We start from the raw sequence: 20,046 nt of genomic DNA, 5'->3' as shown, positions 1-20,046 counted from the left end.
TTCAGCGTAATAGTGCAATGAGATTTGTATGCTTGCAATGAGATCTGTATGCTTTATGCACCCTCTCCTATTTTTGGCCATTGCAGAATCCATCAGCAATACCCCTTTCCCTCCACCTCATGCCCAGTTTAACAACCAGCTAACAAGTCAAATATGGGTGAACCTAGCTGCCATGAGTTGTCTGCTCTGATGGTTGTATGAATTTCTAGCTACCTCTGCTACACCGTCAGGCTGTTTTAAAAAGCCTCAAGAAGACAGCTCATAACTATGGCTGAGTCTCAAGGATTCTGGCTGCCGTTTACTTTCCTCCCAATCTTTTAAATTTATTCTGACCTGCGTCAGACATTTATTTAACCATAAAAATAGTGAGCTTCCTATGAAGAATGTGTTTGTTTCTCTGCAGGAACTTTTTATTATGGCATTTTTTTTTTTGGCTGGCTTCTCTCCAAACAAATTAGACCAGAAAAGATTCAAGGTGGTAGGGAGGCTTAACTGGTGGCATCTGCTAAGGCAGCTGAATTTCTGTATTGGGCTTTTTAACGCTCATCATGGGAATGCATCAGACTGGGGCACAAATCCCGTCCAGAGTTGGTGGTGTCCATTAGTTGTCATGGATTCTTTATAAACAACCTTACAATTTACTCTGGAAGTTTCTACATGATAGCTCCTGGAGCATTGTGGTCAAATTTTGGTAGAGATGGAGGATGGCCTGGAGTGGGCCCTGGATTGTCAAAACCTGACCTATATGTCATTTAAAAGCCAAGGTAACCTCATTTGATTTCACTGAAAAACACTGATGATCTGAAATATAGGCATCTTGAGAATATCAGCTTCCAATTAGAAGAGATCAATAACTCATTCAGCTGCAGGACAACAGAGCCCTTACTAATAACTGTGAGAACAGCTTTCTTGATCTAACTGTTCTTAGACAGGCTCATATAAGTGTGATTTCTCCATATGTTGGTTGTAACTTCCTTTTCTCCCTTCACAAAGACCTCATCCTCTGCCTCCCCTGATTTTCTCTGCTGTGACATGTCCTCATCTCACTTGCCATGCTCCCCTTTCTTATTCTTGCATCGAAGCACACATCATTGGTACTTGGGTGGACAAAGGTGATTCCGCTAATGCCTGCAGCAGAGGCTGGATGTCCTGCTGGCTCCTCCGACTCAACTTTTCCATACCAAACTGTTCTCCTCCCCCTGCTTCACAAAATCACATCACTTTTTATAGCCCTTCAAGCCAGATACCTTTCTTCTAATCCACTAACTTCTTTTCTGACCCCATATCAAACTGATCAGCATTGCATATCAATTTTTAAATTTTAAATGTTCTTCCCCAACTCGTCTACCCTGTAGATTGTAGGAATCCCAAACTTCTTTGTTCTGTACCTGGATTCCTACAAAAGCATCCTAGCGATCTCCCTGCTGCCAGCCTTGCTTCTTTCCAAGTTTTCCTCCACGGTGACATTGACGTGACTTTGTTAAGGTATAAAGGTGGTCATGCATATACCTTCTTTAAAATCTTTCAGTGGCTTTTTGCCTCTCCCAAGATAAAGCTGAAACTCTTTAGCATGGCATATGACCCCTCACAATCTGACCCGCGTCTGCTTTTCTGGACCTGGATTCTACCTGTATTCTCACCTGCATCCTTTGCTTTAGGTATAGCAAGTCACTTGCAGATTCCCTAAAGCAGCTCACATTCACACAGCTCAGTGCCAGTTAAGCATGAAATGCCTTTCTCTCACCTTTTACCTCGAATATGTGTCATAGGACCTCAAGGCTAAGATCAAGCACCACATCTTCTTGGAAATGTTTCTCTTCATTTATCCAACTCCCCCACTTTTGATCTTTTGATATGTTAATCGCTCTACCTTTATGCTTTGTATTCTATGTTATATTATTTTATATTGCAGATTTGCATGATGGCTTTACACAACTGTGAACCTATTGTGGGTGGCATTATGATTTTGTTTCTCTCATCTTGGGGACAGTCTTAGTGCTTTTTATCTGGTGCAGGCCAGATACATGTTTGTTAAGTGCATGATTAATGAATGCAAAAATATATTTTTAATTAGTGTTTCAATGGGTATTACTGAATTGATAGGTTTTTTTTTAATTTTCTATTATTTAACTGTGTATGGAGCCACTTTCTAATGTTTAACATGTAAATATTCAGAGAAGATAGATTTTTTTTCCTCACCTGAAAAGCAAATCAGATTTTTAAGAAACCAAGGCTTGCTTAGAAAGGAATAAAATGAGTTATCGGAGGCGTCTAATTCTGGTTCCAGATTTTGCCATGGTAGTTATTTGTTCTTATTGTTTGTTTTGCCTTTTTTTTTTTTTTTTTTACTCATACTTCTTTGTCATTGACCCATCAGCAAAAACCAGGCTCCAGCAAGTTTGATGATTATACCATATTGTTGTCTATATTCACTGTTTTATATATTTGATCTTTAGGTCTTATTTACTGCTTGTTGCAAGTTTGTACCCTTAAACATTGTCTTTCCTAACCCCCTAGTCTTGGTACTCCTTATAGAAGGCCTTCAGATATGATTTTAGATTTCTAGAATTCAGAAGTCAAAGTTGTAATCCAAACTTTGCTATCATATCTCCATGACTCTGACTTCATCTTCTCATTCTGAGACTTTCTTCCTTAATGTAAAATAAATATACATGTATGTGTGTGTGTACATACGTAACTCTGCTTACGTACAGGGTTTATTTGAAAACTAGTTTAGATAATTGTGTATAAATTTCTCTTTGCAAAATACACATAGTTGCTGAATCTACCTTAAGGGTTGTAGTGAGTATTAACTACGTTGTTGTGATAAAATGCATAAAACAGTGCCGAGATTATAGGGAGCACTATTTTATTGTCATTACTGGGTTCATTGGTGAGGATATGATAAAACCTGCACACAGATAAGGGATAACACTGTTCGTTAGAGGCACTGCAGTACTTTCCACCGAGTATAAATCCTGGATCTACTTCTTACTTGCTGAATAGTTGCATCACCTATTTAATTTTTAGACTCAGTCATTTTATTGCTTAAAAGAATAAGAAGGTAATAAAACTTCCTTTTCTTCCTAAGATCATTACTTCTCACTCATCTCAATTAACATTCAGAAAAATTAACCTTATTATTACCGCCTCCTCTTGCCAATTATGAGAGTGGAGGAGAAAGAGGGAGTCAAGCACTGAAATGTTTCTATACCAGTGACTAAGAATCAGCCCCTTTGACAATTTTATTTCCACATAGTATGATTTGTATTTAACAGCTCACCTAAGGAGAAATATCATGGACCTCTGATTAGAGCAGATAAGGGTCCAGTGGCCCTCCCACATTTCAGTGACCTGGTCTTGCTTCTTTTGATCACAGCCTTAGAGACAGTGGTTCATATGCTAAAATCGCTTGTCCCTTTGTGTAGATGACCTGAGTTTCTTCCACCTCGGCTACTGTGTGCCATTGCTGCCGACTCATAAACCTTTGAGGAGCAATTCTCCTCCACATTCCTAACTCTGAAGCTGAGCTGAAGGAGGTTAAAAGAGAGTCGAGATGAGGATAAGAGTTGGCAGCCTCAGGGTTGTGCGATAATTTTGAGTGGCCAATGCATCAGTAGGGTTCTTTGGTCACAAGCAATACAGCCTTACTCTTGCTGACTTAAAAAATCTTATTATTTAATGAAATGAATAAGATCACAAGTGCAGAGGTAAGGGCATGGAGCCACAGATAAAATATGCAGGAGTGAATGTGGCAGGGGCAGGTGGTATCTTCATCAGGAACTATTTACTGCCACTCACATTCACCTTTGGCACACTTTGAGGATGGTGTCATACTTTCTACACTATCTGCATTGTCCTGAGGTATGTCCTCAGCTCTCTTAAGTTCCCTATATCATACATGCCTGTCACAAATGGCTTTTAATTGTCTTTATAAAGGTTTTGAACTGTTATTTAAGCTGAAAAAAGTAATCATTTATCTCATCAAACTTTCTGAAACAGCCAGATACCATTAATGGCATTTCACTTATAGATAACATAAAATTGCAGGGTGATAAGTGATTTATTACAAATAGTGTAATTAATAAGTGGCCACCCTAGGATTCAAACAGATGTTGGCCTAACTTCAATGCTAATATTTTAAAATTTAATGAGTTCTCAGAGAGGTTGAAATCCCTTTATTAGAGTTTATTCTAATAATGATTACAAACACAATATGAGAAATTTTTAGAATTGAAGAGATGACCAGGACACATTTATTCACTTAGATAAATATTTTTTAAAGTAACCCATGTAACATATGACCATTGTGGAAAATGCTAGAACATAGATAAGTAGAGTAAACAAAAAATCAAAACAGCTATCTGAAAACCCACAATTCAGAAGTAGCCCACTCTTATTATATGTTTAAGTTAATTTATTGATTCATATTTATTGCATCCTACATGTGCACCAAGTACTATTCTAGAAGCTAGGGATGCAAGGCTAAAAAACAAAACCAAAAACAAAACCCAAAACAAAACAAAACAACCAAAAAACCATTGTCCCCAACCACACTTTCTACCACATTTGGATGAGCTTCAGTTGTATTAGAGGTGATAGGAAAAAAAGGATACAGATAAAGGAATAAAACCATTGAACATTACAGAAAATATTGTGCAGGAAATAGAGATGGTACAGCAGTAAAAGAACAACTGAAGGATGAAGATCAATTTAGAAGGAGTGGCCTGTGCTCTGAGAGGATATAATTTAAATAGAAATTAGATAAGAAGGAACTAGCTATGGGAAAAGCATTTCATATAGGGCGCTGGGGAAGCAAGTGAAACACCCTGGAAGAGACTATGTGTGGGAGGGCGGGAGGATTCAGCTTAGGCCAGGACAGCTGGAATTCTGTGAGATCAGGGAAGAATCTCTGTGTTGTGGTCAGAGTCCAGGCCCTATGGGGCTCTGTAAGACATTGTTAGAAGATTAAAGTTTCTTTTAAGCTTAATCAAAAGCCACTGAAGGGTTTTACACACATAAGTATATGTTCAACATTATGGAAACAAAACCACAATGAATTACCTCTACATACCCACTAGAATGGCTAAACTTAAAAAAAATAAAAATAAAAATAAAGGGATAATACCAACTGTTGATGAAGATGTGTAGCAACTGAAACGCTCCAGCTTCAATGATGGGTTTGTAAAATGACATAGCCACTTTGGAAAAAATGTTGGCAGTTTTGTTTTTTATATGATAAGCATTTACTTACTATGTGTGATCTAGTAATTCTAGCCTAAAGTATTTTCCAAAGATAAATGAAATATATATTGACAAAATATGAAACTATTCATAGCAAATATTCATAATAGCTAAAAACTGGAAACTATACAAATGTTCATCAATTGGTAAATAGATATACAAATAATGACATATCTTTACAATAGATTTCAGTTAAACATAGAAGGAATAAAACTAGTGATAAAATGATATGGAGAAACCCTAAAACCATCTTCGTATATGAAAGAAATCACGCACAAAAATGGATTATGCATGATTATGTTTTAGTGTACATGAAATTTTAGAAAAGAAAATAATATAACAAAGTATATTACTGGTTGCTAAGACCTGGATGTAGAAAGAATGAATTAACGACCAAGGGACAAGAGGGAGCGTTTTTAGGAGATGAAAATACACTATATTATATTTGTGGTTACAGTTACACAAATGTATAGATTTGCCATAACTCAAAACACTTTAGACTTAAAATTGATCAGCTTTAATGTATGAAAATTATACTATAATAAAATAATAATAAAATAGTGTATGCGTGAAAAAAGGGAAGAGACATATAGACTAATGTTTGGGAAGAAATAATTAATTAATTGAGGGGATTATTTGACCGATATTAGGTAGTCTTCTTTTAAATACATTTCTTTTTTATCCGCTAGGGCTTGCCACCTGAATTCAACTATTAAAATTTGTTTTTCATTAAATCTGTACAAAAAATTATTTTAATCTATTGAATTAAATGTTATTGATATATATGTATTTGTAAGTTATATATGTATATATGTAATATACATATATAAATATAGAAATATATACAGAAATGCTAGTACTTTCTGTTACTCTATTGGCCAGACTGTGAGGGGAAAAACACTCTCGTATATTACATATTGCTGATGGGAATAGATAATATTTTTACAGTACTATATTTATTAAATTATATATAAACATTTGTATAGTACTATGAGAGGTAGATTTGACAATATCATACAAAATTATATACGTATTTACCTGTTGATGTACTGATTCCACTTTTAGGAATTTACCCTGAAAATATACCTTGAACAATACTATACACCAACACACACACAATTATTCATTGCAGCATTGCTCATTAATAGTGGAAACATATTAAATGTTCACGTATAGGAGAGTAGATTAATAAACGATAGTATATAAACTCAGTGGAGTACTATGCAACTTTATTTTTTTTAAAAAGGAGGAAAGTCACCATGAATTGATGAGGAGTTATTCCCTGGATGTATTTCTGATTGCAGAAAAGCAAAGTGCAAAGGAGTATCTACCTGTGTTATCTTTTGTATTAAAAAAAAAAAAAAAATAAGAGAAAAGTAAAATACACATATATCTACTCATTTGCGTGAAAAGAAATACAAGAAGGATGAGTGAGAAATTCATGAGATTGGTTACCTATGGGGGTGTTTGGGAACTGGATGGAAAGGATTCGGGAATGTGAATACGTGGAATGGATGGAGGGAGAGGGCCGAGATAGAAGGGAATTGATGGTGTCACTTCTGGGTTTTAGAACCCTGTTCTATTTTACATACTTGAAAAAGTAAATAAGAAAATAAAATCATCAAGGATTTGGGGGAAATGTAATAAGAACAGAAACACATGAATCTAACTATATTTCAAATAATATAAATAAATTGAGGATGGGGAAATAATTCTTGAACACAGTATTTTGACTGTATGTCCTCAGGCTAAAGACCAAAAAAAAAAGTTGTGTTTTTTTTTTAATAACTCTAGTAAGTTTGTTATCCACAATAGTATGCATTAGCCACTCTGAAATGATGACGTATATTTTATAATTAAGCATATAAGTAAATATGTTTACTTATATAGTGAGAGTTAGTCTCTCTGTGTTAGAGAAGAAAGTTAAAATTGTGGAAAGCAGGAAGCTAGAAGCAGCACTATGGTGTCAGAATGAAATTGGAGGTATTATTGTGAACATGTGTTTTTTTAATGTCTAGATAAATTTAGATATTAAATATAATATTGTATGTATTAATATAGATTTAGATTTAAATTTATAAATAAGTGGGTAGATAACAATAAATATATGTATGTATATATAATTTAATACTTACCTGATTTAATGCTTTTCAGTTTTACTAAAAACATTATTGCACAAACTCCAAATTTAAAATAAAATTTCTAAAATCTCTGCGTTCCTCCACTTTCTTCTCCCAAATATTTTGTTTCATTTTTGTCCCTTGAGTCCCCCTTAATTTCTTCTAACTGCAAATAATTTACAATTCTTACAGCAGTTTTAGCATTCTGAAGAAATATAGTAAATATGTATAAACTCACAGTAAACTAAATAGTAAGGCAGAATGAAACAAAGGAAACATTTAGCCCATTCATTGTTTCTACATGACCCTAATCAATGGTCGCTCAGTGTTACATGGGCACAGGGCAGGAGGAGAGGACAGAAGAGAGAGTTAATAGTATTTGAAGTATTTGATGATGACACAAACAGAAGTTTATGAGCTGAGTATGTGTATGAACTGTGGGGGAACATAGCCTTCTCCTTTGATGAAGACTTATTATTTTAGATTCTGAAGGTCACATGCAAGGTTATAATCATCTAAGAATGGCTTTATCATTTTTTTTGTATAAATGCTTGACAAGTCTACATCTGCAAAAACCATTTAGCAAAATGCCAGCACAGGCTTCACAGTTTGTAATTTTAAGAAGCAATAAGAAAGATCTACTGCAAATTTTAAAACATTCGGTATAGGACTTTGAATGAGATTGAAAAATTGGAGAAAAATTGGTGTTTCCAGCAGGCAAAATATTACTGACATTTTAATAATAATGAAACATAAGACCTAGGTAGGGCAAAACAAAAATCCATTTTGCATGTCAAAAACTTGTTTGTGACAAATTTGATTAGGTTACTTTGTTAGATTTTGTGACTCTAATGGAATAAGTTTGAGGTTAAGAAAAGTAGAATCAGTGTCTAAGTGATGAGGAGGCTAACTTTTCCAACAAGGCTCCAAAAAATGAGAAATCTTTATGCAAGAAATGACTTCTTCCATTTTGCTTCATGAATGGAGTTTTGTTTCACTTTCAAGACAAAAGGGAAATCAAAATATCTGCCTATTTGACTTTACATAATCTATGTTCTCCTGTGATGCATATATTTAGGATTTAGGCTCTGTTTCTTGTTGTATCAGGTGAGAATTTACTTGTTATATTTTTAAACTTTCCTTAAGAAAAACCAATTTCAAATCCATAAAATTTAGATATACGGTAGTTTATTAGCACATTTTTAAATCTTTCTTCTGTGAAAAGAGATAAGGAGAAGTTTTGCATGAAACAGGCTTCATAGATTGAGGATTATGGTTGAAGAAACGTCAGTTGGCCTGAAATAATGCCATGTAAAGGTATTTTCAAATCTCTTAAGGTATAAATAAAAGATTAATCTTCATTTATTTATGACTAGTTAGACTAGTTTGTATCAGTCAAGTGTCTTGATAATTAGTTATTGACATGAGAGGAAAAATCTTCCATTGACTTTCATTTCCAATTAATCTCAGAGCCTTTTTAATTTAAAGAAGATCTTTGAGAGAGTGTGATTGATACATGAGGTATTTTAGGAAAATGATTCAGTTGGTTGTGATAGAACTCAGTTTTTTAAGAAACTATACCTCATGACACATAGTCTCCGAAAATTGATCTTGGGTTCCATGGAAACCATTTTGATTTGTCAGCCTGTAATATTGTTGACTCAGACTGACTCAGGCTAAGTTCAAGACCACTGGCCTCATGGATGGGAATCTATGGCTTATTTATACACACAAGCTTTAAGATTCGACGTGAATTTTCATTGATTGATGATTGAACTAGTTTAAAATGGGAGTACAAGTGTCAGTTACCTGGCTATGAAGTTAGGTGAAATCTCTCTTAATATTTTCTTCAATACATTCATGGATTTTCTTAAGGCCTCTTTGTAGCTCTCATGAGACTCCACTGTGCATTTTTCTAGTTCCCATCTCTTCTCTTTTGCTTGGGTTCTGGTTTAACTTCTCACTTGTTATATGAAGAAAAGTATCTAATCTCTCCTATTGAAATAAAAGACATCAATTTCTGTCCTCAGGTTTGTGAAAATAGTTTATACATGCCTAGCAATGAGTATAGAGCCAGATGAGTGTAAAGCCAAAATAGGCATTTGCCTGTTCAATTCATCTCTAGAAATACAATATTTATTGGTTCCATTTATTCTTAATTTTAAAAGCTTATTGGTATTTGGGAGCAAATAGAAATAAAAATTTTCAAGAAACAATCAAGGCAAAATATTAAAATATCTACAAAGAGAGGGAAATATAGAAAACATTCAGTTAGAGCTTTGAATGACGCAAGATAAAGATGTACCCCATAGAACCCTTAAACACAATAGATATCATCTCGAACGGCGCCAGAAAGGAAACAGGTAATAAACAATAATACTTCCTCTTTATATAACATTTATTACTTTCTTCACCTCTCTGAAGATGGACCAGGCAGTCACTGCAATAATAGTCTCATTTGATAGATGAGTTAGTTGAGGCACAGTTAGCAACTGAGCCCAAAGCAGTAGTTCTGTTTCCTTTTTTTTTTTTTTTGGTCACATAGAGTAAAATTTACAGATGTTAAAATGTATGATTTGACAAGGGTCGACAAATGTTGTGCATACTTAGACAGCATCTCACTCCAGATAAAGAACATTTTCGTCAGCTTAGAAAGTTTCTGTACTCAATGTTAATTCCCATCTAACCACAGGCAAATGACATCTATAACCGTAGATTAGTTTTGCCTGTTAGTGAACTTCATTTAAAGAAAATGAAATCTTGCAATACGCATACTTTTGTGCCTGGCTTTTTCCATTCACCATAATGACTTGAGATGCATTCGTGTTACTGTTTGTCAGAATTTTGTTGTTGTTGTTGTTGTTTTTAATTGCTGAACAACATTTCTTTATATGCATATAATATGTTTGTTCTCTAGTTGATAAACACTTAAGTTATTCGATTTCAGGGCTATTTTAATTGAAACAGCTTTAAAATTCTTGTATAAGTTTTTGAGAAGCCATACATTTTTTCATTTCTCTTGGATAAATTCACAACAGTGGGATATAGGTTAGAAATATCTTTAATTTTATGAGAAAAAGGTGAACAATTTTCCAAAAGTATTTTACCTTTTATATATCAATAACGTTATGAAGGTTCCAGTTGTTCTACATCATCAACATGCGCTGTTACAATTATTTTTATTTATCTTCTTTTGTAAAATTTCTGTTCATGTCTTGCAGACCTGTTATTCAGTGGGTTGTTTGCCATTTTAATATTGACCTGTAGGGGTTTTATATTCTAGGTACAAGACTTTGTTCAGTTATGTGTATTGCAAGTACTTTTTTAGACTATGTCTTATCGTGATTAATGATGTTTTTTGATGAGCAGAGTTTTTTACATATATGAAGTATAATTCACTTTTTTAAAAGTTTTTTTCTAAAAATTAGGATTTTTGCCATTTGTGTCCTCCTCACTGATAAAATCTTTTGTCTGCTCCATGTTTGTGAAGTATTCCTTCGGGAAAGTTTTACAGTTTTTGTTTTTATGTTTAGATTTTGGACTCATCTCAGTTAATACAATTGTCCTAACACCATTTGTTGAAAATACTTTTCTCCATTGTGTTATCTTATCCCCTTTGTAAAAAAAAAAAATCATCATACGTGTGTGTGTCTATTTCTGAACCCCTATCTAATCCATGGTTCTATTTATTTACCTTTATAAGTTACCACTATGTCTTAGTTATTGTAATTTCACAGTAGGTCTTGATAACTTCTAGTTGGTGGGGAGAGGAGGCAGTGGAGAAGCAAGGCACCTAGGTTGCAAAATTTAAGAAGGCACAAATTTAAGGTGTTGAAATCCCAGGGCCCTCAATTGCATGACCTTGCCTCCTTTGAAATGTTGCATCCTACATGTTTCACTTGTCTCTAGTCATAGCCCTGAAGTGTACTGTACTTCTGCCAACTGTTATTTCAAGATTGCATTGCCTATTCAAGGTATTTTGCTTTTCCATATAAATTTCAGAATCGACTTTTCCATTTCTATAGAAAAAAAAGCAACTATTAGGATTTCGGTCAAGATTACTTTGTGTCTATAAATTAAATAAGGTGAATAGATGAAGTTTACTAGTACTTTTAACTTGCTGATGGCTTTTATCATGCATGTCTACTGAATTTTGTCAAATGTTTTTTCTGCCTTTATAGTGATCATCTCTTTCTCTCTTTCAGTCTATAATTATGGTTCTATATTGTCAAATATTAAAACAAACTTACATTCCTGCAATTAACCCTACTTGGTCAAGATGAATTATCCTTTCAATATGTTTTTGGACTTAATTTGTTAATATTTCGTCAAAGATTTTTACATTTATATTTATGAGGGCCATTATTTTGTAATTTTATTTTCTAGTAATGTCTTTGTCAGACTTTGGTATCAATATTAACACCAGAAGTATTACTCTAGAGTCATGAAATTGGTTAAGGATGGTTTGTTCCTCTATCTGAAAGATTTTATATAAAATTAATAGTATTTAAGATAAATTCTTCATAAATTTAAAAGTGAAACCATCTGAGATCAGGTGCTTTAGAGTAGTGTTAATTAAAATTATGACTTTCATAATTTTAGGGCTATTCAAATTTTACGTTTCTGGCATCAATTTTGTTAATTTGTGTGTTCCACTAGATGTTGTCCATTTCATCAAAGATATCAAATTGATCAATCTAAATAGTTTAATGTCTATAAGATCTGTGTTTCTGTTCTCTCTTACTTTTCTGATATTGGTAATTTCTGTCTCTTTTTTTTGTTACATAGTCTAGCTAGAGATTCGTCAATTTTCCTATTTTAAAGCAACTGCTTTTGGTGTTTTAACATTTTTTGTTTTTCTATTTTATTTTTGATTTTATTATTTGCCTCTTTTGACTTAATTTGAATTTAATTTTACAGTCTATTTCTAGATACTTAATGAGGAAACATAGATATATCTATTATTTTCTAATATATGTAAAGCTGTACATTTCTGTGTATTTTACAAATCAGTGTTAAATATTCTAATTGATTTTAAATTATTTTGAACATGTTTATGATCTATTCTTTAACCCACCAATTATTTAAAAGATGTATTGCTAAATCATATTGGGATATTTTCTCAGTGTCTTGTTATTGATTTCCCATCTGATTCTATTCTAATCTAATCTTAATTTAATTCTATTATGGTGAGGGAATTTATTATGTAATATTTCAATATTTTAAGCTGTATTGAGAACTTATTTTGTTCTAAAATATGACACATTATCTGAGTTATTGACTCTATTGATGTAAATCTGACCAAATTAGTGGACAGGTCATTCAAATCTTGTATATTTTATTTTTTTCATAGCTATTCTATCAAATACTTAGAAATGTTAAAAATCTCCAACTACATTTGTGGATTTATCTACTTCTCTTTAATCCCCTCAGACTTTTCTTTATATTTTGCAGCTCTAAGTGGAGAACATTTTAAATATTGTCATGCCTTCTAGATAAACTGATCTTTTTTGCCTAATACTAATAACACAATGTTTTATTGTTTGTTATGTGCATAGCATGTTTTACCATTTTCAACCTATCTATATTTTTTGTTATCTGTCTCTTGTACACAGAATATAATCTGATTTTCCTTTTTACACAGTATGAAGATATCTTTCTAATAATTGAGATGTTTAGTTCATTTATATTATATTTATCAATATAGTAAGATTAGAAATTCAGGGTTGCTATTTGAGTTCTAGGTGTTTCTTTTGTCTTTTATTTTGTCTTTACCTACTTCTTATGAGTTATTTCTTTTTTTAATTTTTCATTTTAATGCCTCAATCGACTTTTAACTATACTATACCACTTGTATTATTTTTATAGTTGTAGCAACTGTGATAAGCATCCTTAAGTTGTCACAGTCTACAGAGTAATGTACCATTTCACATAAAATGTAATGACCTTAAAACAGTAAAGTTACATTTATTACCCACATCTTTGTGTCACTGTTGTTATATATATTTACTATATTTATAATAAATCTCAAAACTCAATGCTAATATTTTTGCCTTAGCAGTTGCCTTTTGGATAAATTAAAATATTTTGAATAAGGAGTAACAATATTTTATGAAAATCCATGTATTTATCCTTTCTGATGTACTCATTTCCTATAAAATCAAGGTCTTATATGATCCTATTTTCCTTTAACCTAATAAAATTTTTTAACATTCCTGATAATTTAAAGAAATCTGCTGGAACAAATTTCTTAAATATTTTTATTTGTTTTCTGTTTGTTTTAAAAGTTTTTATTCTGCCCTAGTTTTAAATTTTATTATTCTGAATGAATATACAATTATTCTTATTTTACATTTGTTTTTCTTATACTAGTTTAAAGATGTTATTCTATGTCTTTTTCCTCCATCATTATAATGAGAAGTTGGCTATAAATTGTATAAATTTTCCTTTGTATGTAATGTCTTTCCTTCTTCTGGCTGCACTTAAGATTTGTTTTTCTTTGATTTTCTGCAGATTGAAAATTATATAATTAGTGTCGTTTCCTTTGCCAGTGAGTCACTGAATTTTGGAGTGTGGGCTCAATATTCTGGACAACATACTCTAGGGTGTCTGGTTATGCAGTCTTTCCTACAAAGGTGTTATATTTTGCTCTATTTAGCATTTAGATTTCTGTCGGACTCTTTTAGATTCTTTGATAATTATTGTATTCTTCGTAGAGGTGAGTCCATCTAGTTCTGGAACTCAGTTTTAGACTGTGACATTTACTCTAGGACAGAGTTCTTAATCTGCAGCTTTGGCATTGCCAGGGCCTTCACTGAACGCACAAATTGGTCAGCGTGCTAATTCAGCATTCCAATCTCTCCATGCTCAGTGTAACTTCCGGTGTCGCTAATCAGGTTCTAGCTCTTAACCAGGCAGTCTCTGCTAGGCCACATGGAGTAGCAACCAATAGTAAACTCAAACATCCACCAAAATGCATGGGCAAGAGCACTAAGAATTAACAAGTAAGAGGCTTTTACCATGATTGTGTGAATTTTGTAACGTCAGCATACAGAAATTCTTGTTAATCATGTTTTTAATTTTATGTCACATGACAGTAGTTTATGCCAACATCATAAGTTACTGAAATAGTCAACATGCCAGACAATATGGAAATGCCAGGCCATAGCTGGTTTTCATTATATGATGGCTTCTTTCCTTCCATGAAAACTTCCATTTGTCCTCTCCATTAAAAAGGAATTGCCTTAGGAAAATCTAATAATGGGAGATCATTTGAATACTCATCTTTTCAGTCATCTTCCTAACATCTACTACAGGTCGTTGATTTTGACTCAGATTTAAACTTGTCCTGAGAAGCAGGAATCTACACAAAAGGTTGATCTTGATGGGCAGAACTTATCCTGTCTTGGCCCAAATCCAATGTAGGTTATCTCTTTGGTCTTGTCTTTATAATCTGTTAGGTGGAGATGTGAGCAATAAAAATATGCTATAATTTAGAGAAATTAATTTTGGGGTAATTCTAACTATAGAGAGAAACATGCTAATTTCTATTTCAAATATATGGTCCTTGCTGGGCAAATTTTCATTGAAAAAAATGTTAAACTCCATGCCAATCAAAAAGCAGAGATGACAGCATCCACTGTCACAATTATCCAGTACTTATTAAGCATCTACCATAGTTCATGGACTGAAGACACAGATTATTCCTCTGAACAGATCTTGAAGTAGGTAAGGAACACTAAGTTAAAAGCTACATTTTGGGAGATTTTGTTTTTGACTGTGTCGTTTACAAGCTTTGTGGCTTAGGCATGTTACTGACCACCCGAGTCTCAGCTTTCATATCTGTATAATTAAACTTAATATTTAAATCAGAGAGGTTTCAGGAGAGTAGGGGGAAGTATGTATAAAATCCTCCTTTCTGAATTCAAGCCAATCACCATGCCTTATTCTTCGTTCCAATAATCGGTTGAATAATGTTCATGCTGCTGACCAGAGAGATATGACGGGCTTTAGGAAAGCTGTCAGAAATAAACTAAACATGAAGTAAAAATGCTGGAAATACAAAAATATTCTAGGTGTCACCAAATGGTCCTGGTTAAATAACCAATTGACATGCATCCTTTGATAATAACATTGACATAGATATAGATATAGATATATAGATGTAGATGTAGATATAGATACAGATACATAGATATAGCTGATATAGATATAGAGAGAGGAAAATTAAATAGTAATATGTCATCTTATTTTTTAAGCCTGTCATGTATATGAAAAAACAACCGTGTTAGCAGTTTACCTTTAAATGATTAGAGTATGTATATTATTCTTATGTTTACTTGATAATCGTCTATCTATATTTTAAACTTAAACATAGATTTATTAGGTAAATTTAAATCGAATTGGCAATAAAAATATTTAAAATTTGAGTTTTTCATCCTCATTCCTACCAAAACTTTATGAATATTTTGTTCAGCTGGTGACTGAAGAAAAGGTAGTTTCTTGAACAGGGATGTTTAAAATAAAAATCCTTGAATTATGGAAAATAATTATTGCTACTTTGCAACATCATATGCTATCTCTTGGTGAGATAATTATGCCAAGTCATGGGAGAAATTTTGTATAATTATGTTTAATTAGTTCCAAAGGCTATTATGTATCTCAGCCTTCACCTCTGAATAACATTAGCACAGAGATTTTATCTGGAGGTGTAACCTGTATGAGTGTTCCCCCTCTCACTGGGAATTGCTGCCAAGATAATAGATTTGATTATTGTTCCTCCTATTATATAATATACTATTTTGGCACTGTTTCTAAAATATTCATAAAAATAAATCACAATAGTATGAGAAGTTAAAGTGAAAACTATTAATGAGAGAGAGAATGTATCATAGCTATGACACTTGCATGTATGTTCAAAAATTTCAGAGCAAGAGGTGGGCTTGGGCCATTCATTTATTGCATACCATGGGCAAATGGCTTAATCTCTGTAAGCCTCAGTTTCTCGTATATATAAGATAGGTAATAAATTAGTAATGCTATCATGAGGATTAAATGACTAATACAGAAAAATCCCTTGGATAAATGCCTAATATACATAGGAGGCATTTCATAAACATTGTTTACATTTCTGAATGTAGATTGTAGATACTATTATGTTCATTTTACAGATGAGGAAATTGAGGCTTAGAGAGCTTAAGAAACTTAGTAAAGATCTCATAGTAAGTGACAGAGCTGCGTTTCTAATTAAGGCCATGTGACTTAAAGCCCACAAGCATAACACCTTCCCTTTTTGCTTTGGGTTTTAGAAGATCTCCAGTAACAGGAAATATGTCCCTATGCTGTTTCTATGACAAAAAGGTATTAATACAATTAATACCTAATTGTATTACACCAATATAACATTCCATTTCTAGTAAAGTAATTGAACATCATCTTTGTGAAAGACACCATACTAAGCACTGTGCAAGAGAGCATGATAAATTATATAAAATACTATCTCCTAACAGTCAAGTACATGCTCTATGAATGTATGTGATTTTTCTTTCTGTGGATGTATAGGTATTTATTACAATTATTTATTTCTTAAGAATTTTCAAAAAGGATTTAAGGGAACATAAATAAATGGAGAGTAGCAAAGCAATACAATATTACCCTGAATCAATAACTATCAAAAACCTTCAAGCAAAGAAAATTTGAAAACCAGAGTTTTTAAAAAAGCAAGAATTATATAATAATGATTAAGAGAAAGTCAAATTGATATGACTATATCACAGAATCTACACGTAAGGGAAGCTTTTGTTATGAGGCATAAAACTACGCTATGAGCAACCTGAGAACCAATGTAAAACTAATATAGGATATAAAACATAGTGCTTACTGTCTAATTCAAGTAATTTAATCTAATTTTAACTATTTTTAACAGTTCTGAATTCAGATATCTCTCATTCTGTGTTTGGAGAGAACATTGGACAGACTACATAAGCACAGATTTATTCAAAATGTAAATATCTTACATTTCACACCTCTTTAAGAATTCTTTTTGAAAAATCCCGTATTTACACAAATCCAGGACGTATAACTAGCAGAATGAAAACTTCGAAAGGATTCTTTTTTTCTTTCTGGCAGAGGTTAAGGTCTTCTGGTCTTTAACCAGTTGAAGCAGCAGAAGGGGCGAAGTAACTCTGAATAAGAAAGAAGTTGTCTCTACCTTAGGAAGCTTGCAACCTAGCAGGATAGGTATTATGCAAATGTCTGGAAATGTGCAACAGAAATGAGGGAAGTGAGCTTAAAGATACCTGTGACAAGGACGTCCACTCTTTCTAAAGGCAAGAATGTTTCCAAATATACAGAAGAATGAGTAGAAATGTCCTAGGAAGTTACTATACAATGCAGTGGAAGAGAGAGTGTTGGTGTGTGACAGTGTCCACAGAAACTCTGGGCAAGCATCCGTTGATGGAAAAGAGCAAAGGATGTTCTGGAAAGTTAAAGACAGTTATTTGGTTAGCAAGTAAAGTCTGAGGAGGAAAGGGGAAGTAGAGAAAAGAGCAGGGGTTGTTATGAAATCAAAGGGAGTTAATACAGGGCTTAATAGCATATGTCAATAACTGACTTTTCAATCATGTCGATGTGATTATGGTTCTTATTACTTCTACCATAGACTTCAAATTGTGTGATTCGCTCATGATAGGCTTATAAAGAAAAATAATTCCTCAGAATTGGTTTCGTAAGGAGTAAGAAAAGAGTTCATGCTGAGCTCGAGGAGCTCTCTCAGGACTATCAACAGTGTGACTTTCCAGCCAGTTCTGTGCAGGAAAGAAAATAAGTCTCTGGAGAAGGGACTGAGCTACTTTTAGAAACATAGAGTATTGTTTCCAAATATTCTTATGCAACAGCCTTGACTCTTTGAGAAACAAAGCTTGTTTTACATTGATTTCATTTGATTTAGGAAAGACAATAAACGTATGAACCTCTAATATATGATTAGAGCTGTTTTCAAATATTGCTGTATTTTACAGTTGTTTTTTTTCCTTCTGGGTAACAGTGCCTCTTTAAAGTACATATTTATTCATTTTATTCAGGTATCAAGGAGACAGTTACCAAATATAATGCCTCTGTAGAAAAGAACAATACTATTAGGTAAGAAAAAAGCTGGTTGTGTTTTGGATGCATTTTTTAATTACATGAATTGCATGTTTCCAAATGAAGGATTGGAAAGTCATGCCAATAAAATAGCGACAGAAAAAACAAAACAAAACTGCCTTGTCTATAACTGGAGAAGAGTGAACAGGAGAGATTTGGAAGCACTCTTATTTGTGAATCAATGACTGAGAAAAGATAATTGGAGACAGTGTGTGTTTTTATTAAAACATCTAACAAAATTCTCTCTTCTTTTATTGATTGACTGATTTAAGGGGGATGGGAATCTGACGTCAACACACAGTTTCTTCGTGGCAGCTGGGCTTGCAATTTGCATGCAACCGTCTGGCAAACTTATTTAGGAAATCTGTTGGTGTTCAGAAATGGCAAGGTCGGGCCTTAGGAAGACCTGGGGAGCAAGGTTACTGACTTGCACCTCGTGGAGATGAATACTGAGAGTCAGAAACTGCATTTAAACGAAAGGGGAGGTGGAGGGAAGACCGGAAGCCACGTGCAGGTTCAGAACCTGTGGGCAACTTTGGCTCCACTCCTCAAGTCATAGTAGTTATTCTTGTCTTACTTATAATAGAACTAACTAACGGTGTCATTATTTTTAATATATCTTTATCTTGTATATTTTTCATTTTATGAGTATTATTGTAACATCAACACTGTTGAACAGTCACTGTCATTTACCTAGATAAATATACATTGTAATTTTCCCAAATGGAGTGATAACATCCTCAAAAACAAAAGACCTTGTCTGAAATGACAACTAAAGTTCTCATAATGTTTGCATTTCTGTGTGCCTTAATGAAAATCTTCTGAGGTAGGATTTTATAATGTCTTTATTTTAAAGATGAAGAAGCAAAAGATAATGGTAATAGTTTATAATAATAGTTTCTGAATCTAAATAATTTTATTCCACCATAGTCCCTTCTATATTATTTAATTACCATTTTTTGATCAAGCACAGGAAATACCTCATATAGAAACTCAATAGATACTTGTGAATGAGTAAGTAAATTATGGGTAACCTGTGCTTGATGAGTACGTGCAGGTTACTAGAGCTACGAAGGTTAAAACACACAGAGACACATACACACTTCCCTTGACTTCAAAATATTGTGGTCTGCTGGAGTCATATAAATAGACATATATAACAAAATGCAACATAACATATTAATAAGTAAATTAACAAAATATAAATGGAGTGTTATAGGGTATCGATAAGTGTGGCAATTACTTTTGCCCAAAGGTATACGGTAAGACTTTACCAAAGAGATCACATTTTCAGAGGATGAATTAGAGTTTGCTGGGTGAACAAGCAAAAGTAGACATTACTATAGAAAAAAAAAAAGTGTATTCAGAAAGACATGGAGTTATAAAAAGGTATAACTGAGCACTCTGAGATGGGTGAATTGCAGCTTGCCTACAGTCTAGAGGCCTCGGGGGAAATTACAATGTAAGGAAATGAGGCTGAAGAAGTGAGTTTGGGCCAAGTGGTAAAAAGATTTATGTCTCAAGTAAAGGAGTTGTTCTT

General features: G+C 33.2%; 1 long non-coding RNA gene across 1 annotated transcript in view; it reads left to right on the top strand.

The window, feature by feature from the left end:
* LOC112470123 overlaps positions 1–20,046 on the top strand; it is a 194,421-nt gene that overhangs the window by 132,484 nt on the left and 41,891 nt on the right. The window lies entirely within an intron of this gene.

This window comes from Pteropus alecto, unplaced genomic scaffold, assembly GCF_000325575.1.
Source record: "Pteropus alecto unplaced genomic scaffold, ASM32557v1 scaffold177, whole genome shotgun sequence".
Lineage (NCBI taxonomy): Eukaryota > Metazoa > Chordata > Mammalia > Chiroptera > Pteropodidae > Pteropus > Pteropus alecto.
Note: the sequence above shows the minus strand (reverse complement) of the source record. Positions and strands in the feature narration are given on the sequence as shown.